Source organism: Scyliorhinus canicula, chromosome 4 (genome assembly GCF_902713615.1).
Source record: "Scyliorhinus canicula chromosome 4, sScyCan1.1, whole genome shotgun sequence".
Lineage (NCBI taxonomy): Eukaryota > Metazoa > Chordata > Chondrichthyes > Carcharhiniformes > Scyliorhinidae > Scyliorhinus > Scyliorhinus canicula.
In genome coordinates, this window is record NC_052149.1 from 213,947,856 (window position 1) to 213,972,658 (window position 24,803).

Below are 24,803 nucleotides of genomic sequence, written 5' to 3' on the forward strand. Positions count from 1 at the left end.
CAAATGACTCTTTCAACTCAGCTTGACCTTCTTGGTGGATCAGGAATGCAATATAATTGTTTGCTGTTTTTAAGGTATTATCTAAATTTATGTAATTCTTGGGTGGCTGATCTATTTTAAGATGTGTCGATACGATTATGGGGTGTGCTTCTCACTGCTTTGGAGCACTGGTTCTCCTGCAAGGACGTTTTGCCTTTGAACACTCCAAGCAATAACCGTTTTAAATAGCCCATCAACTATCAAAGGTTGCAGAAACTTTCAGTCGCAAATTCCACAAGAGAGAAGTTGCTTTTTGGAATGTGCCCAGGGATCTCAGAAATGAAAACGGGGCAGCTTTCTAGTCTGGCAAGTTTCAGAATCAAAAGGCTGAGTTTGCCTAGCCCCTTGGTGGTAGGAAAGGGGGCAAGGGAGTCAGGAAGATGGGTGGAGTGTGGGTGCGGTGGGTGGGGGCGGGGAGGGGGAGGGGAACCATGTTGCGACGCCTTCCTGGTGCCTTCCCCCTGTCAAAGATCTTTCTCAAAGGGGCAGCACAGTGGCGCTGTGGTTAGCACTGCTGCCTCACAGCGCCGAGGTCGCAGGTTTGCTCTCGGCCCTGGGTCACGCTCCGTGTGGAGTTTCCGCATTCTCCCCTGGTTTTCTGGGTGGTTTTCGCCCCACCAGCCCAAAGATGCGAAGGGTAGGTCACTCTAAATTGTTAATTTAATTGGAAAAAATGAATCGGGTACTCTAAATTTCTCAAAGTCGGATTGGGAATCAGATTGGCAGCTCCATAGAGGTGGGTAACCTATTCGGGTGGCCAAAGCCCCATTTCGGGATGACGATGCAGCCTCCCAGGCAAGTTTTGTCAATGGTGGAGTGGTCACCAACCACATGTGGAGGCCAGACACTTAATGGAGGAGGCCTCCCCTCAGCAGGCTAGGGTTCAGCAGAACTGAATGCTCCATGTAATATTGACAGGGCCTTGAGACCCTCATTTGATCTCCAAGCTCATTTATAGCTCAGGCAAGGGGCGGAATTCAGCCAAAACATTCAGAGTGCCATTTTGGGTGGTTTGGCGGGGTGTATCACGTCGGCTTTTTGAGTGAGCTCCACACCTGTATTCACGCACACTTAGAAACTTTTCCATTCAATCGCGTCCTATGGGGAGCAGCACTTAAACCAATCCGACATAGGCTGCCGCCATTTCACCAAGGAAACTGACTCCAAGATTTGGGGATGCTGACCTGGCCCGACTACTGGATGCGGTGAAGTCGCAATGAGATGCCCTGTACCCACGAGGGGTTCGGCAGGGCAAGAAAGTGGCAGCAGCCGTCAGCACGGGAAGCGTGACCAGGAGGATCACCACAAATGACCTGTACTGGGCCTCACAGGTGAGTTGGCATCAGCCCCTGGCACCAGTCCTGCCTGCCACCCCTGCCTCCCCCCCTCCACAACCATGCGCCTGGCACCACCCTGCCCAGCACCATCTGCGTCCCACCCTACCCATGCCCAGCAGTGGTGCTCGCCCCCCCCCCCCCCCCCCCCCCCCCCACCATGCACTTCCTCCCCGCCACCAGATGAACAAAGAACAAAGAAAAGTACAACTCAGGAACAGTCCCTTCAGCCCTTCAAGCCCGTCTAAACTAAAATATTCTACACCGCCGGGGTCCGTATCCCTCTATTCCCATCCTATCATGTATTTGTCAAGATGCCCCTTAAACGTCACTATCGTCCCTGCTTCCACCACCTCCTCTCGCAGCGAGTTCCAGGCACCCACTACCCTCTGTGTAAAAAAAAAACTTGCCTCGTACATCTCCTCTAAACCTTGCGACTCAGACCTTAAACCTATGCCCCCTAGTAATTGAAGACTCTACCCTGGGAAAAAGTCTCTGACTATCCACTCTGTCTATGCCCCTCATAATTTTGTAGACCTCTATCAGGTCACTCCTCAACCTCCTTTATTCCAGTGAGAACAAACCAAGTTTATTCAACCTTTCCTCATAGCTAATGACCTCCATACCAGGCAACATCCTGGTAAATCTCTTCTGCACCCTCTCGAAAGCCTCCACATCCTTCTGGTAGTGTGTGGTGTGGCGACCAGAATTGAACACTGTACTCCAAGTGTGGCCAAACTATGGTTCTATACAGCTGCAACATAACTTGACAATTGTTATACTCAATGCCCTGGCCAATGAAGGCAAGCATGCCGTATGCCTTCTTGACTACCTTCTCCACCTGTGTTGCCCCTTTCAGTGACCTGTGAACCTGTACGCCTAGATGTCTCTGACTGTCAATACTCTTGAGGGTTCTACCATTCACTGTATATTCCCTACCTGCATTCAACCTTCCAAAATGCATTACCTCACATTTGTCCGGATTAAACTCCATCTGCCATCTCTCCGCCCAAGTCTCCAAACAATCTAAATCCTGCTGTATCCTCTGACAGCCCTCATCGCTATCCGCAATTCCACCAACCTTTGTGTCGTCTGCAAACTTACTAATCAGACCAGTTACATTTTCCTCCAAATCATTTATATATACTACGAACAGCAAAGGTCCCAGCACTGATCCCTGTGGAACACCACTAGTCACAGCCCTCCAATCAGAAAAGCACCCTTCCATTGCTACTCTCTGCCTTCTCTGACCTAGCAAGTTCTGTATCCATCTTGCAAGCTCACCCCTGATCCCATGTGACTTCACCTTTTGTACCAGTTTGCCATGAGGGACCTTGTCAAAGCCTTGCTGAAGTCCATATAGACGACATCCACTGCCCTACCTGCATCAATCGATGTGTGACTTCCACTAAAAACTCTCACAGGAGAAGATGGCCCATAACAGATAGGAGAGGACCCTTCAGGCAGCGGGGTGCTGGACATCAGATACTTCACTCCCTACGAGGAATGGGCCCTGGAGGTTGCTGGGGTGGCTGGGGACAGATCCGCTACTGATGTCAAAATTGGCCTTTGCTGCAAAGGTGGGTAACCACCGGCTGCCACCCAGAGGACTGATCACATGTGAGTTGTACATGCCAGCATGTTGATCCTGACCCCCACTGACCACATGTCCATTCACCCACAGGATCTCCATCCTTTGGCGCCAGCCCAAGAGAGCACCATGCAGGAGAGCTCCGAGGATGCCACCATATTAGTTGCGGTACAACTATAATCTCACCCTCCACCAGCACAGAGGCACACATCTTGGTGGTGAACGTAGTGTACAGGATTCTGGGGCACAGTCTGGTGAGGACATCACAGTTGCTGATGCACATCAAGTGGAGGCAGGAACTTCCAGGTGAGCCAGCAGTCGGAGGTCTGCCAGATCCCAGGACCTAGCTGAGTCCCAATCAGATGATGAGCCTCTGGACCAGGCTATCCCGGAGCCAATGCAGTAGATAGGGTTTGGCCAAGAGATTCAGAGGGGGATGTCAGCGGCACCCCCGAAGCTTCACAGCTGATTGGAAGAGTCCCAAAGTCTGAGGGTGCAGGAAATAGTGCCCGTACCAAGGCCATCACTGCTAGGGTGGTGACCGCAATGTAGACCCTGGAACATGCTGTCATACCATGAGTGGCGGTGTCCAAGGTGTTGTCCGGTCAATGATGGCCATGGCTGAGAGTCTTGACAGCATGTCCCAGTCACTGGGAGACGTGTCCCTGACACAGGTGGACATTTCCGAGACATTGCGACCACTTCCCAGTCACTAGGGGACGTATCCCAGATGCAGGTGGACATTGTCGAGGCACTGCAGAACATGGACCACTCTCAGAGGGGCATTGATGACGGCATTGGCACCATGGTGCAGGCATTGGAAAGCCACTAGGGCTAGCGGAGCCAGGTTATGCCCAGTCCAGCTATCCTGCATGCCCCCCCCCCCCCCCCCCCCCCCCGGTGACCGCCAGGGCCTTATGGAGAGGAGGGGATGCTGGGGGCCAACCTAGAGCATCCTGCGGGATGGCAACAGCACCCCCAGGCCTTCCCCTGACAACTGCACGTTTCAGAGTCAGCATCCAGAACAATGTGGCATGGCAGAGCATGTTCTGTCAGCGAATGAGGCGGGGCCCTCTGGCTCTAGAGCCCCCCAAGGAGACCCGCCAGGGGCAACAAAGGCCATGGGACGTGGTAAGCAGCAGGCTTCCTCCACCACTGATGTGTATCTTAGGGAAACATCGAGGTGTAGTGGCAGAACATGAAAGGCTAAGCAGTTTGAAGATCACTGAGAAGGCGCTGGGGTGGGGACAGGGAAGGGGTAGCAAGGTTGAGGTGCGGGGAAGGGGTTGGGAAGGATGTGGGGGAGTGGAAGAGGGTGGCACCATTTAGGGAGGAGGGGTAGTTGTGGTGAATTAGTACAACAATTAAACACATTGCACCCGAGACAAGCGAAGCCTCTGGCATGTTATTCCGCAATGCGGGCCGACCTATAACCCCCTGCTCCAGACCCCCAGGCAGGGTGGTCCTGTATCTGCCTCCACCCCCCCCCCCACCCCACCCCCCACGCCCACCCATGGCATACCATGTGCAGGTGATGCGAGCAAGCACACATTTGGCAGAAAGGCATAGTGAGGGGCACCAGTGCGCAGTTCACAGCAGATTTTTGTCATCCTCCTGCCTTCAACATGGACCAGCCAACACCAGGGTGGGGATGAGAGGGACGGTGAGGCAGGTCGAGTGGGGGATGGGGGAATGTGTGTGTTGGGATAATGGGTGAGAAGGTGGGTGGGAAGTGGTGAGATGATGAACTTACCCTTGTCCTGTGTGAAGCGGCAGAGATGCGGACCTCCCTAGCCCTCCGGGCTTGCCATACCCTGGCCACTGAGAACAGGCCTCCAACCTCCGGCTGGTCCTGCAGGTCTTCCCAGGTCTCCTCCTCCAGCCCCTCCTTGTCCGGCGCCTTCTCGTCCTCCTCCTTGGAGGTGGCCACATGTTCCTCCATTTCCAGCACGTCGCCCCGCTAGGGTTGTGGAGCGCACAGCAGACCACCACAAGGCAGGGATTGCAGGAATAGGGTTCCCTGATTCCCTGGCAGTGCCAGTTCCAAGGTGCCACGGCTGGCAGTGTCAAGATGTCAAGAACCCCTGTTCCTGACCACCCAGGGGTGACCAATGGCTGAGCAGATATCCCAGGTGCCGTTACACATGGTCCACGTCTATATGGACCAGTACTAAAAAGCACGCTGGCAAAGTCTCCCAGATAAGACTATTAGTTCCCGGGAACCGGGAGAACCCAGCGAATGCGTATTTAAATGAGCCTAATTGTTTATTTAAATATGTTGATCTGGATCCCACCCAGCGAGGGTGAGGTCCAGATTGTGACATCTCGCGAGTTTCAGTTGATGTTTTGAGCATTGCGTATTTCCCGGCCTTTCATGAGATTCAATGGCCTCGTCCTGACACCACGTCAGGTGTGACAAGGCTATTAAATCACACCCAAGATGTAGAGTAATGTTTCTGCTACCTTTTCAAAGCAATGGGCTGGATTTTCCCCTCGGCTTCAATGAGATCAGCTCAGCATTCTTTGAAGAGGCAACATCCAATATAGTCACCTCTACATTGACCATCCTATGAAGGATGCCAGGCTGGCTTTTGCTGCCAAAGACCCGTACAGAGGACTGGCAGGCCAAGAACATCAGCAGACCCACTAGAAAAGGTGGCACTGTTGAGGCAGATGGGAAACTGCGAGGGACACTAAATATGGAGGCTCCCATATTGCTGTATAGCAATGCAGAAATAAGCAAGATCCTATCCAGCAGACCCACGGATATGAAAGGGAAACCCTTCTGTTGGATTGTGTTTGACTGGGATTGCTGCCTTAAATGCTTGTGACCCTGTCACTGGGGCATGAAAACTCTGCAGCCTGCCAGCAGGATGTCTCCTCCATTGGGTTGGTGGCCTCCACACATGGTGGGGTCTGCTCTGCAATACCAAATTGTTAGTGACGATCCAAAATTGCCCCCACTTGGGCCGTTAATGATCTTAATTAGCTGCCCAGCTCTGTGAAGCAGGCAGCTGATCTGATTCTCAGCCCACCCTGGGGAAAGGTTGCCAGTGGCAGGAATGCATCGAATGTGGCTGCCCTACTTTTCCAGTTCTCCTGACTCCAAACTTGCCCCAATGGTGCCAGGAAAATGCAGCCCAATATTTCGTTCCAACAACCTGGGATAAGCATCCTCTTCTACAACGTTTTGAGTTTTTCTATTTCTCTTTTATAAGAGCAGTACCCAAGTCTCATTATGAGATAAACACTTTTAGTAACAATTAACATTAATTTTATACAACCGTGTTTTGAAAATTAAACCCTACTAGATATTGGAGTTAAAATCCACAATTAAGTTTCACTCAGAATTGAGAAGACTATTGCCCCCATAGTTGGGTCTTTTGATGGAGCCATGGGTCTCAAGGACCTTTAAAAGTAACTCTCCCTATCTCGGTGTTGAAAAATCTTTTTGAGCAATTTCAATAGCTTTTTGTTTACACAACTCTAAGTGCAATGCTCACAGTATTATTACTGCTTTTCACAACCTTTCATCATCACAGTGGGGATACTGTGAGCTTACAGTTTGATTGACAGCTCAGAGAGGTTATTAAAGGATTACCTGTCTTTGATGTGGAGTTATGAAAGCAAATATTTGTTTTTACAAGGGATTGAATACTTGTGATAATTTAATTGTATTGAATAGGCTTTTATGAATGATAGTTTTTTAATATAGTAAAGTATGTCATGGAAGATGGGTGTGTAGATGAGGGGCGAGGCCTAAGAGGGCCTAATTTTTGAGAAAACAACAGGAATGATGTCCCAGAGAATTGAGGCAGAGCTTTAACCATCCTGACTGGGCACTCAGAGGCCTCTGAGGCCATCTCCAATCTGTGTCTGGGAGTGGAGGGCCCAACTCCATTCTACATCCATGTGCCTTGAAAGAAGTTCCCACCATACTTAACATTGTTTTCCTGATGAGGGAACACTTTTTTCCAGCTCCATACACTTGCCTCAGGTGTGAAAATCCTGGCCCTAGTGTCCAGAAAGAGAAATGGCAAAGTTTAACCTTTTTCAATACACAATCCCTGATCGCAAGCCCCCTTTAACATTGGATTGCAATATTTACTATGGGTAACTCTCACTTAGTGACCTTATACAATGGCCCTTACTCGGCTGAACTGCCTGGATCTCCATACGGTTATCCAGTGATTAAAAATCTCACCTATGTGATTTTACAGGAATGCATGTGGTTACGCAGTGATTCACCCTGGCGAATCACAGAAATTGCATGCCGTTAAAGTCAATGGTCGAGTGAGTAAGAAGAACATAATTGTAAAAATATATTCATGGGATGTGGGCATTGCTGGCTGCGCCAGCATTTACTGCTCGCGCCAGCATTTACTACCCATCCTAATTGCCCTGGAACTGAATGGCCTGGGTGGCCAGTTCAGAGGTCATTTAAGAGTCAACCAAATTGCTGTGGATTAGGAGTCACATGTCGGCCAGACCAGATGAAGGTGGCAGATTTCATTCCCTAAAGGACATTAGTGAACCAAATGGGTTTTCAATGACAATCAACAATCGTTTAACGGTCATAATTAGACTTTTAATTCCAGATTTTCTGGCATATATGGCCCTTCAAGCTTGCTTTGAAATTCAGTAAAATCATAGCAGATCTGACCTTGGCCTCAACTCCATTTTCGTACCTGTTCCCCAAAACTTGACTCCATTATAGTTTGAGAAATTGTCTATCTCGTGTTCTCTTTTGATAGTCGTGATGCATAAACAAGAACGGTACATTTACATGATGAATGATTCTCATGCTGGTGAATAAACAGGAACTCAGTAGTTACCCACTAAGTAACCCATTTTGAAGAGACATTAGATATTTTGCAGATCCGGTTGCTACTATTTTAAAAGTAGTCTTTAGGCTATCTTCAAATTCTCGCGAAATAAACAGCTTTTATGGATGGCAGGTGTCAGCGTCTGAATGTGTTCTGTTATCTATTCAATACATGTTGAAAAGAGAAAATAAAAAGTGCGCACACTGACATAATATACAATCTCCATGATCTTGTTCATAAATCTTTACATTGCACTGTTTATCTAACAGTTTTTTTCCCCTTCCAATTACTGTTGTTTACACTAGTGCTATGTCTAAATCCCTCTGAGAACCACCGCTTACTGTTGCTCAGTACACTAAAAACATGCATTTAAACAGTTCAAATGGGTATCTGCACTTTGGAAATCTAGCAAATTGGCCACAATACAAAGTAATCACTGTGCTTTCCGCTCGAAAAAAGCATATGTTTCTCAGAATAGTTGATCTCCTGTCCTTTCTTTTGTACCTCAAAATGTGTCACTTGTCAGTTTCCTTCCGTATTCTGTGGTAAGAGAATCTCTGACTCTCTGACACAGTTCAAGGCATTGACATCAAGCAGCAATGCACCAGTTCATAACTATATAATCAGGTTGTTTCTCTCATACATCAGGAGACTTTGACAACCCATTATGTTAGGCCAACATTCCATACAACTACCTGGTAAGTACAACAATTTGAATGCCTGCACTTCTTGATGTGTGACAGCCGGTTTGAAACATTGGACTGAAAAAAAATATCTACACTATTAGCATTTGAATCAAAATCCCAAAAGGCAGTGCACGATCCCAATACATCATTCAAATCCCCAAAGGTACATTCATCTGTTCATTTCTTCTCTGCTCCTATCCGCTCTACTGTGTGCTACTGATGTTCATAGAATTTACAGTGCAGAAGGAGGCCATTCAGCCTATCGAGTCTGCACGGGCTCTTGGAAAGAGCACCCTACCCAAGGTCAACAACTCCACCCTATCCCCATAACCCAGTAACCCCACCCAACACTAAGGGCAATTTTGGACACTAAGGGCAATTTATCATGCCCAATCCACCTAACCTGCACATCTTTGGACTGTGGGAGGAAACCGGAGCACCCGGAGGAAACCCACGCACACACGGGGAGGATGTGCAGACTCCGCACAGACAGTGACCCAAGCCGGAATCGAACCTGCGACCCTGGAGCTGTGAAGCGATTGTGCTATCCACAATGCTACCGTGCGGCCCTAATAAATAAATGCCAAATAAGTGCCAAATAAATATTCCCCAAGCAAGAAAATAGGTGGGAAAACTCCTCACAGATCTCTCTCAATTCTGTCTCTGGACTGAACTGAATAGATTAGCATGATTAGTGTGGGTTAACTTGCACTTGAGCATTCCTCCCCTCTTCAGAAGTGTTTTGTCCAGGAATCTGTTTTTGACAATCCTGAATGCACCCTCTGGAAAGTATTGATTGGAGAGGTGGGAGGATGGACGGGGGCCATGGCAAAGTCAAACAATGTTGGCTGGCCACATTTCATAGAAAATTTCAAAAAATAAATCATGTTATCAATGGTGCTGATAGCTAATTGTTTGTGTCACTCAGGATTTTCCTGTTGACTATCTTGATGAAATACATGTACCACAATCATTTGTCTTTGTCTTTGGATCTTAACTGAAAACATAAAGATAGAATTGCTGAGTTTTCCTCATTGGTCCTGGCCAATAAAAACGGAAATGCTGGAAATTAGAGCAGATCAATCAGTATATAAAATGGTGCTTTAGATGCTGGACTTTTTGTCAGAACAGATGGACAGAATTGATCTAAAACATCAACGGCAGGATTCTCCCTCCGTTCCTAAGACTAAGTGTTGACGCCGGGGCAGGATTAGTGGAGTTCTATGACAGAAAAACTGGTGCCGCACCTGGACCGATTCGGTGACTGTTAAGGGGCTAGCGCCAACGCCATGTGGAACAATTGATTCCAATGGGAAACGGTGCAGGATTCGCCAGATTCGCAATTGACACTCAGGAGACTGAAAGGCTGCAGCTACAGAGAGACAATTCACTCCCCACACACATCATCCCAGTGAACAAAATGGCAGCAAGGAGAGCAGCACCCCATTTTACAGATGCCGAGCTCGAGACTTTGCTAGACGCAGGGGAGGAGAGGCGGGCGACCCTGTATCCCTGCCTGGGAAGGAAGTTGCCAGCCGCCACCGTTCGCCATGCCCGGTCGCAGGTGGCAGAGGCCTTCAGCGCCGTCAACAATAATGTCCGGACGGGCCAGCAGTGCCGGAAGAAACCACACAACCTCCTCAGGGCGGCAAGAGTGAGTAGGCAGCACTGCGCCCTGGCACCAACCCCCAACCCCCAACCCACACCTCTATAACCCTATTAACCCCCCCACCAGGAGGGCAGCCTCAAATGCTGATGCATGTCTGATGCACCACATGCTGACACCCATACTGGCCACCATGGTTGGTTGCCCTGGGCACTGAAGCCACCAGCTGCCCACCCCTTGGGCTGCATGCGTCGGACTGTCTAACACTGTGCATTTTCTGTGTCCCTCCACCAGCCCCTCCACCCTGCCTCCCTCAGTGTCTTTGCCAGCATGCCCAGTCCGGCAGGTCCTCGTATGACAGGCACTAACAGTACACCCAAGACCTCATGCGGCGCTTCCTTTGCACCTCCCCCTCCTCGTGGGCCTATTGGGCGGGAGGCTCTCCATCCTCACTGGCTGTTCCTCTGGGGCAGGCTCTGATGCTGCATGGTTTCCTCCTTGGGCAGCTCTAGCCCGTACAGACTCAATGCATCCCCCAGGTCTGCAGCGACTAGGAGGAAGGCCACCATTGCTGGTTGTGTTCCAATATCCATTGTCTGCAGGGGTTGAAAGGCCGACATTTTAGCATGGTGTCTATCCACATGCCCAACCAAGTCCGCCGGTCTGCACAGTGGCCCACCATAGCTGACAGGGTCATTGACCAGGTCTGTCCATTTCCCGCATTGCTGCTCTCACTCCTTCTTCCCCTCCCAGAAACACAATAGCATTTCCCTTCTCATCGCCTTCCACCCAACTAGTCTCTTTATTCAACGGATCACTCTGTCATTTCGGCCACCTCCAGCATGATGTCACAACCAAACACATCTTACCCTCCCCTGTCAGGGTTCCAAAGGGATATGTGCTCTGTACCACCCTAGCCCATTCCTCAATCAACTCCAACAAGACACTCATTTCCCATTTCACCTTTCCATGCAAGCACAGAAGTTACAACACCTGCCCCTTTACCTTCTCTCTCCTCAAGGATGTCCAAAGCCTCAAACACTCTTTCCATGTGAAGCAGCAATTTACAGGTACTTCTTTTAATTTGGTGTACTACATTCACTGCCCAGAATGCAATATCCTCTACATTGTAGAGGGCAATGTAGATTGGGTAATCACTTAGTGGATCACCTCTGTTCAGTCTGCAAGCTGATCCCAAGCTTCCTATTGCCTTTAATTTTACTTTTCTGCCTTATCCTCACTTTGACCTTACTTTGCTTGCCTCCTGTCAATGGAACTTGATGGAAGTTTGAGGAAATGCACTTTGTCTTTCTATTGGAGTCTTCTGGACTTAATCTCGAGCGCAACAATGTCAGACCATGCCCTCTGATCCATTTTGTTTTGTTTTGCTTTGCACGTTATGGTTTTAAACCCATATCCACCTGGTTTTATCTTTCAGAATGTAGCTGTTCATGATCCTGTCATTCAAAATCCCTCTGGCCACATGTTTTGTTACTTCACTTGTCCGATTTCCAATCCCTTTCGCCTTGCACCATCAATGCTTCTGTCATTTAATCCCTCTGATCTTCCACCCTCCTACATTAACTCCCTTTTCATCTTATTCACCCTGCCCATTTCAAAATGATTGCTTGTGCAAAACCTATTATGTTTCCAATTGCTCCAATTCTGATAAAAGCTTAGTGACTTGAAACATTAAACCTGACTTTCTCTCTACAGATGCAGCCTGAGAACCTACGGAGAACATAAAAACTGACTCTAAATGTTTCTATAGGTATGTGAAGAGAAAACAATTGGTGAAGACAAATGTAGGTCCCTTAAGTCAGAAACAGGGGCATTTATAACGGGGACCAAAGAAATGGCTGACCAACTAAATTCATGCTTTGTTCTGTCTTCACAAAGAAGGACACCAATAATGTACCAGAAATGTTGCAAAACACAGGGTTTAGTGAGAGGGAAGAACTGAGGGAAATCAGCATCAGTAGAGAAATGGTATTGGGGAAATTGATGGGATTGAAAATCTTTAGGGCCCAATAATTTACATCTCAGTGTATTTAATGAAGTTGTTCTAGAAATAGTGCATGCATTGATGGTCATCTTCCATGATTCTATAGACTCTCGAGTAGTTTCTTCAGATTGGAGGGTAGCTCATGTAATCCCACTATTTAAAAAGGGTGGTAGAGAGAAAACAGGGAATTATAGACAAGCAAGCCTGATGTCGTGGTTAGCATTGCTGCCTACGGCGCTGAGGACCCGGGTTCGAATCCCAGCCCTGGGTCACTGTCCGTGTGGAGTTTGCACATTCTCCCCGTGTCTGCGTGGGTTTCACCCCCACAACCCAAAGATGTGCAGGATAGGTAGATTGGCCACGCTAAATTGCCCCTTAATTGGAAAAAATAATTGGATACTCAAAATTTATTTTTTTTAAAAAATTTTTAATTTTTTAAAAGTAAGCCTGATGTCATAGTGGGGAAAGTTCTAGAATCCGTTATCAAAGATTTTATAGTGGAGCACTTGGAAAACAGTGGCAGAAGTAGAAAAAGTCAGCATGGGTTAATCAAAGGGAAATCATGCTTGACAAATCTGCTGGAATACTTCGAAGATGTAACTAGTAGAGTTGATGAGGGGGAGTCAGTGGATGTGATTTATTTGGACTTTCAGAAGGCTTTTGACATAGTCCCATATAAGAGATTAAAGTATAAAACTAAAACACATGCGATTAAGGGGAGTGTATTGAAATGGATTGAAAACTGGCTGGCAGTGACTAATGGGGTACTGTTGACCAGTACTTGGACCCCAGCTATTCACAATATATATCAATGATTTAGATGTGGGAACGAAATGTCGCATCTCAAAATTTGCAGATGATAAAAAGTTGGGTGGGAGGGTAAGCTGTGAGGAGGATGCAGAGATGCTTCAGTGTGATTTGGATAAATTGAGTTAGTGGGAAATGAATGGTAGATACAGTATAATTTGGATAAATGTCAGGTTATCCACTTTGATAGCAAAAGCGGGAAGGCAGATTATTATTTGAATGACCATAAATTATGAGAGCAGTGTGTGCAACAACACACTGAGTGTCCTTGTGCACCAGTCGCTGAAGGTAAGCACACAGGTGCAGTAGGCAGTACCGGAGGCTACCAGTATGTTAGTCTTCATAGCGAGAGGAATCACGTACATGATCAGGCATATCTTGCTGCACTTATACAGGGCCTTAGTGAAGCCACACCTGGAATTGTGTGCCGTTTTGGTCTCATTATCTGAGGACGGATGTTCTTGCTATAGAGGGAATGCAGTGAAAGTTTACCAGACTGATTCCTGGGGTGACAGGACTGATGTATGAGGAGAGATTGAGTTGATTAGGATTATATTCACTGGAATTCAGAAGAATGAGGGGGAATCTCATAGAAACCTCTTAAATTCTATTGGGCCTAGACAGATTAGATGCAAGAAGGATGTTCCTAATGCTGGGGGTGTCCAGAATGAGGGATCACAGTCTGAGGATACGGGGTAAACCATTTAAGACTGAGACGAAGAGCGGTTTCTTCAGCCAGAGAGTGGTCGGCCTGTGGAATTCGCTACCACAGAAAGCAGTTGAGGCCAAAACATTGTGGGATTCTCCGTCGTCGGAACCCTCCGCTTCGACGGCAGTGCACGCACGCCCACGGATATCCCGATGGCGCGGGGGTGGCCACAATGAGAAACCCCATTGGCCGGCTGCCAGGACAGAGGATTTCGCTGCCGGTGGAGGCGGACAGTGCCAGAAAATCGGTCTGGTGGGATGGAGAATCCTCCCCACTGTATGTTTTCAAGAAGCAGTTAGACTTGGGGTGAAGATGATGAAAGGATATGGGGGAAGGCGGGATCAGGCTATTGATTTGGATGATCAACCATGATCATAATGAATGGTGGAGCAGGCTCGAAGGGCTGAATGGCCTCCTCCTGCTCCTATTTTCTGTGCTTCAATGTTTCTGATGTGCAGTGTATTTCCAGCATTTTCTGCATTTATTCTCAGTATCTTCAGTCTTTTGCTTTCATCAGAACATTCAATCTTTCATCACATTTGTAACAAAAGTGAGTGGAAGTAATTTTAACCGAACTCACCGGGCAAGAAACCTTGAGTGGATCAACGGTTTTACTTTTTAAATCGTTGGAGAATAAAATCACACCTTGTGCAAAATCAGCAGTCCAGCTAATCCATCAGTTTCTCTGGGTGAGTTAGATTAAAATTGCTTCCATTATTGAGGCTGAAGATTTCTAAAGCTGCTCAAGATTAATGCTATGGTCTTATACAGTAACACATCAGTCATGCTTGAGTGACCGCTGGTGGTGATTGTGTTATTCATTACAGTAGCTACTATTCAGACCCCATCACCCCATGAATTGCAACATTGATGTGATGGAGATACATGTTTACTCTGATAATCCCTTGAGCTGTGGGGCCACCCATGATGGCAAGGTGAAAGGGAGGTGCTGAACAAAGTGCGTTCCAAAATGTCCTTGGAGGAAGACTGTGTATCTCATTGGTCAGTGAGGTGGAAGAAGGCTTCAGAGGCAAGGTGCTCATCGTAATTCAATATGTCACTGATATTGGACAACCAACTCGTCAAGATTGTGTGGACAATGACATTACCCGATACCGTAGAAAGAAGCCTTGCAGGGACCATTTACCAAGTCTGTGGCAATGGAAAATTGGCGAAGGGGACAGGTGAATCTGGGAGCCCTTAGTCCAGAATCTGGGCTAGGTGACAGATGAATGAAAGTCGTTGGACACCTGTAATGGGGCAGAGGTGACTTTGGACAGGAGCATTTGGTCAAATGGACAAAATTCTTCACTCAAGGAATGCTGTATCTCTCCTTGAGGATGAAAATACCATCCACTGATGCTGGAAGGAACATTTTCAACAACTGCTCAACCGTGAATCACAGTCGTAGCTGATACTTCCCAGGATGTCCCCACTTTCCCCTGTGGTTGAATCAATGGGGGAACCACCACCCATAGGAGAGCAACAAGAGGCAATCAAACGGATGATAAAACAACAATACTAGTGGCCCTCATCATATTCCAGTGATTCCTTCAAAACTGGTGGGCTTCTGTTCACACCGAGACTCCATGTCTTCATCCAAGAGATGTGGGACAACACAAGCAGCAAGTGATAGACAAAGCTAAGTGATTCCACAACAAACAGATAATAATAATCTTTATTATTGTCGCAAGCATGCTTACATTAACACTGCAATGAAGTTACTGTGAAAAGCTCCCAGTCGCCTGTTCGGTTACACTGAGGGAGAATTGAGAATGTCCAAATCACCTAACAAGCACGTCTTTCGTGACTTGTGGGAGGAAACCGAAGCAACCGGAGGAAACCCACGCAGACACGGGGAGATCGTGCAGACTCCGCACAGATAGTAACCCAAGCCGGAATCGAACCTGGGACCCTGGCACTGTGAAGTAACAGTGCTAACCACTGTGCCACCGTGCTGCCAAAAAAGAGAGGTAAGGCTTCCTTCAAGCCAAAATTGAGCCAGCTCCCTAAGGGTGTCAGCTTTGACTATCTACAGTCCTCCGCTCTACGAGCTGAGTTATCGAAGGATAGGCCAAATGTAAGCTCTGCAGTCCCAGCGCATACCAGTTGTGAATTGGTAGACAATTAAACAGCTCATTGGAGGAGAAGGGTTCAAGAATATCCCCATCCTCAATGATGAAGGAGTCCAGCACATCAGTAAAAGACAAGGCTGAAGCATTCACAACAATCTTCAGCCAGAAGTGCGGAGTGGGTGATCCATCTCGGTCTCCCCTGGAGGTCCCAGCACCACAAATTCCAATCTTCAGCCAATTCGATTCACCCCACGTTTTAACAGTAAATGCCTGAAGGCACTGGATACTGCAAAAGCTATGGGTCCTCACAATATTCTGGCAATAATACTGAAGACTTGTGTTCCAGAACTTAGCACAAACGAAGATGGTTACGGTTGTTGGAGGTCAGTCATCTCAAACCTGTGTCATCGCTGTAAGAGTTCCTCAGGCTGGTATCCTAAGTCCAACTTTCTTCAGCTGTTTCGTCAATCTTCTTCCTTCCAACATAAGGGGTGCAATCTTTCGGCCACGCTGCGCTGAAAAAGCATCTCACCGCAGCGCAGCGTGGCCAGTGAAAGCCAGGAGGTTCCACTCCTGGGATCTACTCGGCTCACGACTCAATCTCGCGAGACGTTGCAAGGGAAAATTTTTTTTTTGGCAAATCTGCATATTACAGCAAGGCAGTAAGAGTTACTCTAATGTGCAGAATCCCAAGGTACCACAGGATTCAATCACTGCCAAGGTGACAAGCTGGCATTTTGGGGGCATGCCTGATTGGGCCAGGGTTGCCCGCTGTGGGTGTTGGGGGGTCCGTGTGGGGTGTAGGTAGGGGGGGGGGGTATGGTGGGAGGGGGTGTCCGAGGGCCCTCCCATGTTGCATTCGTGCTGGGGTAGGGAGGGGATTTTTTTAATGGGCCTCGGAGATCGGGACACCATTTAAATTGGCGTCCTGATCTCTCGCAATAATGGGGAGTTCCAGCAAGCGGAGCACCCGTTGTAAAAAAATTAGGGCTATGTGCGGCCTTGGCCACGTGTTCCCCATTTATGCCCCTTATTCAAAGCGAGTTGCATTGAATAGCCATGTGTTTCTTGGCACTGCGCTAAATGCGCTCACTCAGGAACCTGGTTCCCTTTGGGGAAGATTGCTCACAAGGTCAGATGTGGAGATGTTCAACACCATTCGCTACTCCTAAGACATTGAAACAGTCCATGTGCAAATACAACAAGACCTGGACAATATCCAGGCTTGGGCTGACAAGTGACACATAACATTCACGCTACAAAAGTGCCAGACAATGATCATCTCCAATAAGAGGGAATCAAACCATCACCCCATGTCATTCAATGGCATTACCATCACTGAATCCCCACAATCAACATCTTGGGGGGTTGCCATTGACTAGAAACTGAACTGGACTAGCCATATTAAGCAGGTCAGAGGCTAGGAATCCTATGATGAGTAACTCACCTCCTGACTCCTTAAAGCCTTTCCACCATCTACAGGGCACAAGTCAGCAGTGCGATGGAACACTCGCCACTTGCCTGGATGAATGCAGCTCCACCAACACTTAAGAAGCTCAGCACCATCCAGGACAAAGCTTGATTTGCACCCCATCCACAAACATTCAATCTCTCCATCATTGACGCACAGTAGCAGCCGTGTGTATCATCTACAAGATGTCCTTAGGCAGCACCTTCCAAACCCACGACTACTACAGTACCATCCAAAAAGACAAGGGGCTGGATTCACAGCACCATGACGCCGAAATCGTGGCCGCACTGGTGTGGAGAATCCATTTCCGCGCACGGAATTTGGACCAGTGGTGGTTCCCTGATTCTCCGGATCCCGAAAAGCGGCGCACTCACCGCATATCACCTACCTTTGGCCATTGTTGGAGGCCCGCTCCGCCATTCTCCGCCCCCGACCAGCCTAATTCCCGACGGCGTGGATCTAACATGGTTCTGCTCGTCAGGATACCAGCTGCTGCCATGGTCGGGGGCGGGCCGATCGGAGGGCAGGGGGGGCCTTATATGGGCCCGAGGTATTTTGGGGCGGGCGGTCAGGGTTGGGCACACTGCCGATCGGGGGAACTATTTGGGAGGTCCAGCTCCGTGGCCTGAGTCCGTCATGGAGCACGGTGCAGCCGTGACCCGGAGATCCGAGGCCTGTATCTGCGAGCTCCCCGACGGGTCACTGCTAGCCCCCTGCAGGGCTATGAATATGTGGCTCTTTTACTCCAGTTTTACTGTCGTGAAAGGTCACAGTTTTTACGGTGGCGTGGGGAGATAGTCCCAAAAACGGAGAATCCAGCCCATGAGCAGCAGATATCTGGGAACCCCACCACCTGAAAGTTCCCCTCCAAGTGACTCACCACCCTGACTTGGAAATATATTGGCTGTTCCTTCACTGTTGTTGGGTCAAAACCCTGGAATTCCCTCCCTAATGGCCCTGTGGGTGCACGTACTCCACATGGACTGCAGAGGTTCAAGAAGGGAGCTCACCACCAACTTCTCAAGGGCAATTAGCGATGGGCAACAAATGCTGGCCTTGCCCACATCCTGGAAAGAATGAATTAAAAAAGAGTAATTCCCTATCTCCCACTGACTTCAGGAATGTGACAATTGTAACTATCTTCAAGCAGGGAGATAAGTCATGCTGTGCAAACTATCAAGCTATTTCTCTCTTATCCATTGTGGGGAATGTCCTGACTCACAAGGCGCGATCCATCCACCACGTTGCATTCCTGCTTGAATGCGATGTGGCCGGTGAATGCCAGGAGAGCCCTCTCGTGGGCTTCCCGGAAGTTTTCACGCATCACGGATTCACCCAAGTCCCATGAGGCATTGGATGCACCAAATGGTGCATGCCAAAGCCAGTTTTAAACCAGTTTCATTGAACTTACCTAGTATACACCAGCATCGCGGGATCCACCAACCTCCTCAGCGAGGCCGCAACCGGGCGCTGTTCAGTACTGGTCCACACAAACGTGGACCAATCGGATTGGTGCACGGGAAGGGGGAGTCTCTCGGGTCACCAGAGTCCTGTGTGGTCAGAGCAGGGTGACTCCCTGACCCTCTCCCTGGAATGTGGGCACCTTGGCACTGCCCAGCTGGAACCACGGCACTGTCACCCTAGCACTGCCAAGGTGCCTGGTTGGCCCTGCCAAGCTGGCAGGAGCACATCCTGGGTGCCGGGTGGCAGTGCAAGGGTCAGGGCCAAGGGGGGCCTAGTCCATGGAATGAGGAGGGTTTGAAAGGTGGGGGTGTGCAGGGCAGGTAAGTAGGGGGCTCCGGGAGGTTGGGGGGTGATGAGTGGTGGCCCTGGAAGGGAGGGGGTGCTGTAAGGAGGTGTGGGGGGGGCAGAAGAGCGGGCCTCCAGGGTTCCCACAGCGGGGTGTCCTCACTTGGGGTTGTGGGGTAGTGCCCATGTGTGTGGGGGGTGACATTGTCCATGAGTTGGGGGTCACAAGCACCCTTAAACATCAGGGCACCCTTTCAAAATAGCGGCCTGATCTCCGAGTTCAGCTCCCCAGCGCTAAAGAAATTCTAAGTGTGGGCTAAACCAGTGAGAAACTCCCCAGGGCCCAAAACATGACTTAAGTGTCATTCGATAAAAGTGGGGAACTCCCCGGCAGAGCCCACAGGACATTCCCTGAAAAACCCGCCACAAATGAACTTTGAAATCTTTCTGGAGAATCGCGCCCACATTCTCCTGAATCGCCTACTTCCTGTGGCTGAGAAATCCTCCCAGAGACAGGCCTTCCAGGGGAAGCTCCAACATGGGCCAGAATTCTCCCACCGTTGGAATGCTCCATCCCTGCCGGCATGGTCACCCGCCCGTGAGATTCCCGGCAGTGAGGTGTGGCTTCGATGGGAAATCCCATTGACAAGCAGCAGGACTAGAGAATCCCGCCAGCAGTGAACGGCGCACCAGCGAGAAACACATGGCTGGGGTTTGGGGGGGCAAGCTCATCAAATATCAACAGGCCTTTGGTGTCAGTAAATAATAATAATCTTTATTGTCACAATCAAAGACCCCTCCCAACAGGCTTTCTCACTCTTCCAACTTCTTCCATCAGGCAGAAGATACAAAAGTCTGAGAACACGCACAAACATACTCAAAAACAGCTTCTTCCTCGTTGTTACCAGACTCCTAAACAACCCTCTTATGGACTTACCTCATTAACACTACACCCCTGTATGCTTCACCCGATGCCGGTGTTATGTAGTTACATTGTGTACCTTGTGTTGCCCTATTATGTATTTTCTTTTATTCCCTTTCCTGTTCATGTACTTAATGATCTATTGAGCTGCTCGCAGAAAAATACTTTTCACTGTACCTTGGTACACGTGATAATAAACAAATCCAATCCAAGTAGGCTTACATTAACACGGCAATGAAGTTACTGTGAAAAGCCCCTAGTCGCCACATTCCGTCACCTGTTCGGGTACACAGAGGGAGGATTCAGAATGTCCAAATTACCTAGCAGCACGTCTTTCGGGAATTGTGGAGGAAACCGGGGCACCCGGAGGAAACGCACACAGACACGGGGAGAAAATGCAGACTCCGCACAGTGACCCAAGCCAGGAATTGTACCTGAGACCCTGGCGCTGTGAAGCCATAGTGCTAACCACGTGCTGTCGTGCTTGCCCAGTAATAACTAGCTCCTCGATGGAAAACTCTTCAATCTCAGTTGCAATCTTGCAACATGATTAATTGGTCAGAGTAGAACATAGAACAGTACAGCACAGAACAGGCCCTTCGGCCCTCAATGTTGTGCCGAGCCATGATCACCCTACTCAAACCCACGTATCCACCCTATACCCGTAACCCAACAACCCCCCCTTAACCTTACTTTTATTAGGACACTACGGGCAATTTAGCATGGCCAATCCACCTAACCCGCACATCTTTGGACTGTGGGAGGAAACCGGAGCACCCGGAGGAAACCCACGCACACAGGGGGAGGACGTGCAGACTCCACACAGACAGTGACCCAGCCGGGAATCGAACCTGGGACCCTGGAGCTGTGAAGCATTTATGCTAACCACCATGCTACCCTGCTGCCCCTGATCGTATGGTTTCCAGTGGCTATTCCTGCTAAGATCCCATGTCAAATGACAGAGAAACCATTGCTTAATCATGGCCAGTCCACTCCAGTTGCAACTGTCAGGATGCCATGCAGCTATGTCTAACAACAAAAGATAATTTGAAACAAACGGCCCTTAGGAGGAACTCCTGCCAAGGTTCTGGGCAGAATTCACTGGTGGTGACATTGCTGCTCTTCATCATTGCTGTTGCTATGAATTTTGGATCAGTTTAAAAAACAATCATGTGGTGAACACATGCTACCAAGAAACTGCAAATCTTGCCAGTCATCTGGGAATTGAGAATTGTTTGGACAATGGACTAAACCAAAGAACCAGCTCTCATCTTCAGAATATTGCTTTCTTGACCACAGAACATACCTTGGGTGAAACTGTAAAGGATAGAATTTTCTCCTTTTTGCATAACACCGTTCATATTCTTTGGTTCCATTTCAAATTTTTTTTGTTTGTTGTTCTATCCGAGCAGGAAGTGAGCTCATCTGCGGGTGTCTAATTAAGAAAACATTTAATTCTTCCTCATTGTGTCAAATTAATATTAGTGAAGGGAAACAAGTGAATGGATTTGTGGACTGGTATTGCTTTCAGAATAATGGCCCAGAATTTGTTACAGTGCTTATTTTTACGGGATGTGGGTTTTGCTGGCGAGACCAGCATTTTTCCTTGAGAAGGTGATTCTCATTGACTCCTATTTTGCGAGGGCTCCTGGATGCCATTCTTTTTTTTTTTTCGAAGGGGGGAGGGAGGGAGCGAAGGGGGGAGGGAGGGAGCGAAGGGGGGAGGGAGGGAGCGAAGGGGGGAAGGAGGGAGCGAAGGGGGGAGGGAGGGAGCGAAGGGGGGAGGGAGGGAGCGAAGGGGGGAGGGAGGGAGCGAAGGGGGGAGGGAGGGAGCGAAGGGGGGAGGGAGGGAGCGAAGGGGGAGGGAGGGAGCGAAGGGGGGAGGGAGGGAGCGAAGGGGGGAGGGAGGGAGCGAAGGGGGGAGGGAGGGAGCGAAGGGGGGAGGGAGGGAGGGAAGGGGGGAGGGAGGGAGCGAAGGGGGGAGGGAGGGAGCGAAGGGGGGAGGGAGGGAGCGAAGGGGGGAGGGAGGGAGCGAAGGGGGGAGGGAGGGAGCTGGATGCCATTCTTGATCAAATGCTGCCTTGATGTCAAGGGCAGTCACTCTCACCTCACCTCTGGAGTTCAGCTCTTTTGTCTGTACTTGAGCCAAGGCTGGAGTGAGGTCAGGAGCTGAGTGACTCTGGCCAAACTAACCATGAGGTTACAGATAGTGGTTGAGTACAATTTTGCTGCTGCTGATAGCCCAAAGCACTTCATGGATGCCCAGTCTGAGTTGCTAGATTTGTACTGAATACATCCCAATTAGCACGATGGTAGTGAAGCACAACACAATGGATGGAGGATATCCTTAATGTAAAGACGGGTCTTTAACTCCACGAGGATTGTTTGGTGTTTTCCCCTACCGATACTTGCATGGACAGATGCATTTTTAACAGGCAAGTTGGTGATGATGAGATCTAGTATGCTTTTCCCTCTTGTTGGTTCCCTCACCATCTGTCACAGACCCAGTCTAGCAGCTATGTCCTTTAAGACTTAGTTAGCTTAGTCAGTAGTGGTGCCACCAAGTCACTCTTGATGATGGACATTGACATTCCCTACCCAGTGTACATTCCGTGCCTTTGCCACACTCAATGCTTCCTTCAATTGGTGTTCAGTGGAGGACTGATTCATCAGCTGAAGGTGGGCAGTATGTGGTAATCAGCAGGGGTTTACCTTGCCCATGTTTGACCTGAAGCCATGAGGCTTCATAGGGTCCGGAGTCGATGCCGTGGACTCCCAGGGCAATTCTCTCCCAACTGTTTACCAATGTGCCGCTGCCACCTCTGCTGGGTCTGTCCTATGATAGTGGTGTCTGGGACGTTATCTGTAAGGTATGATTCCTTGAGTAGAGATAGAGAAATACAGCACAGAACAGGCCCTTCGGCCCACGACGTTGTGCCGAACTTTTGTCCTAGGTTAATCATAAAATTTTGGACACTAAGGGCAATTTATCATGGCCACCCAACCTGCACATCTTTGGACTATGTCAGTTTGTTGCTTGGCCAGTCTATGAGACAATTCTCCCAATTTTTGCACAAGCCACAAGATGTTAGTAAGGAGGACTTTGCAGTGTCAACTGGGCTGGGTTTGCCATTGTCGTTTCCAGTCCCTCGGGTGGTCGTCTGGTTTTTTTCCTTTGGAACTTTCCAACTGAGTGGCATGCTAGTCAGAGGACTTTAAGAACTAACCACATTTCTGTGGATCTGGAGTCACTTGTAGCCTAGACCAGGTGAGGACTGCAGATTTCCTTCCCTTAAGTACATTTAGTGAACCAGCTTGGTTTTTTATGACAATCAACAATGTTTTCGTGGTCAACATTGGACTTTTAGTACAATTTCCACCATTTGCTGTGGCGGGTTTCGAACCCGGGTTCCCAGAGTATTACCCTAGGTCTCTGGATCACCAGTCCAGTGACATTACCACTGCGCCACCACCATGGGCATGTACCGTTAGTCGGATATCCTTTCTCAGGTTGAAAATATTTTGCACTGCAAATATGAACTGATACTAAGTGAGGTGAACAGATCATCTAGGATGCTGGTGAATGACAGGACCAACTGTTGATCTGCTCAATCGTGAGGTTTAAGGATAGAGAATAAAACAGAGGAACATAGCAAGGTAAAAACAACTGTAATTGTTCAAAGTCAAGAAATATTGTTTTCAGGAACAGGCGTGAGGTTTTGTGTTCTGAGGTGGGCCTGATAGACTGTCTTCTTTTTGGTATTTTGAACCGATTATATCCTTCCAACCTGCCTAAACTACTTCATGGATGTTCAGTTTTGTAGAGGCAGTGTGCGCTCTGCCCTTGGTTACTGTTTGGTAAAATAGGCCACCACCATAAATTGGTGGACTAATTGAGAACAGCCTTCAAAGTTATCTTCTGTAATGAGGCACAACAACTGGTATTGATTATGCCTCTCTGAATGTTTTCCTACGTTAATAGTACTCGATAAATGCAAATTATTGTTGGTATATCACAACCTCTAGCTGCCTCTTTAATGAGTGGAGAATGTCGCCTCCACTAATGGGCTGGAAGATCATTCTTCCAGGCGTTATCCACTCTCTTTGTGAAGAAGTCTCTTCGAACATCAGTTATGAACTTGACTTTTCAAGTTTATCCCAATGCCCCACATGTTGCTGGCATATAGTTCAACTTCAAATAATTCCCAGGGTATATCTTTTCCCTTCCATTTGAGCAATGATAGAGTTCTGTCCTATTTGTCTCCTTTCAAGGCAAAGGTGTCCAATTTTTTCTAAACTTTCTTCACAACTCAGTTCTCTCTGATCATCAAGTCCAGTCACTTATTTTGCCTTTTCTTCATTTCTTTCGGGGATCTTGGGCTGGATTCTCTGTTTCAGCGGTTAAGTGCTGGCGAGAACGGAGAATTGGCGAGCGTTTTACAACCCAAAAATCAACGCTGACCCATCACCGATTCCGGGACCAGTGAGGGGCTAGCAGCGACGCTAGGCGAAACTCCCTGCGCTGAAAACGGGCAGAGAATGGCTGGGTTACTGGCCACGCTTGCGCACGGCGGCGACCTGCAGAGGTCGCGCCGTACAACATGGCACCGGCCGTGCGCGGACCCAACCCGCCATTCGCGGCCCCACAGGCCACCCCCTGCCCACCCCCACCAGATTCCCCAGCCCTCGTGGAAGCCCCCCGGCCAGCGGCATGGATCCCAGCCGAGAGTGGCGGTGCTGGACACAGTCAGCAGCCGCCACACCGGGTTCCCGACCGTTCAGACCACACGTGTCCCGTGCGTGCGGGAACTCGGCCCAGTGGGGGCTGAGCATCGTGTGAGGGCCTGCCAATGACACGCCAACGCCGTTGCAATGCCGTGCGGTGCATGGCGTGATGACACCATTTTGGAGGGGGCGGAACATGGCTGACCGGCGTCAAACCAGCGCCGGCCCCGATTTGGGCGTCAGAGTGGATTCTCCGCC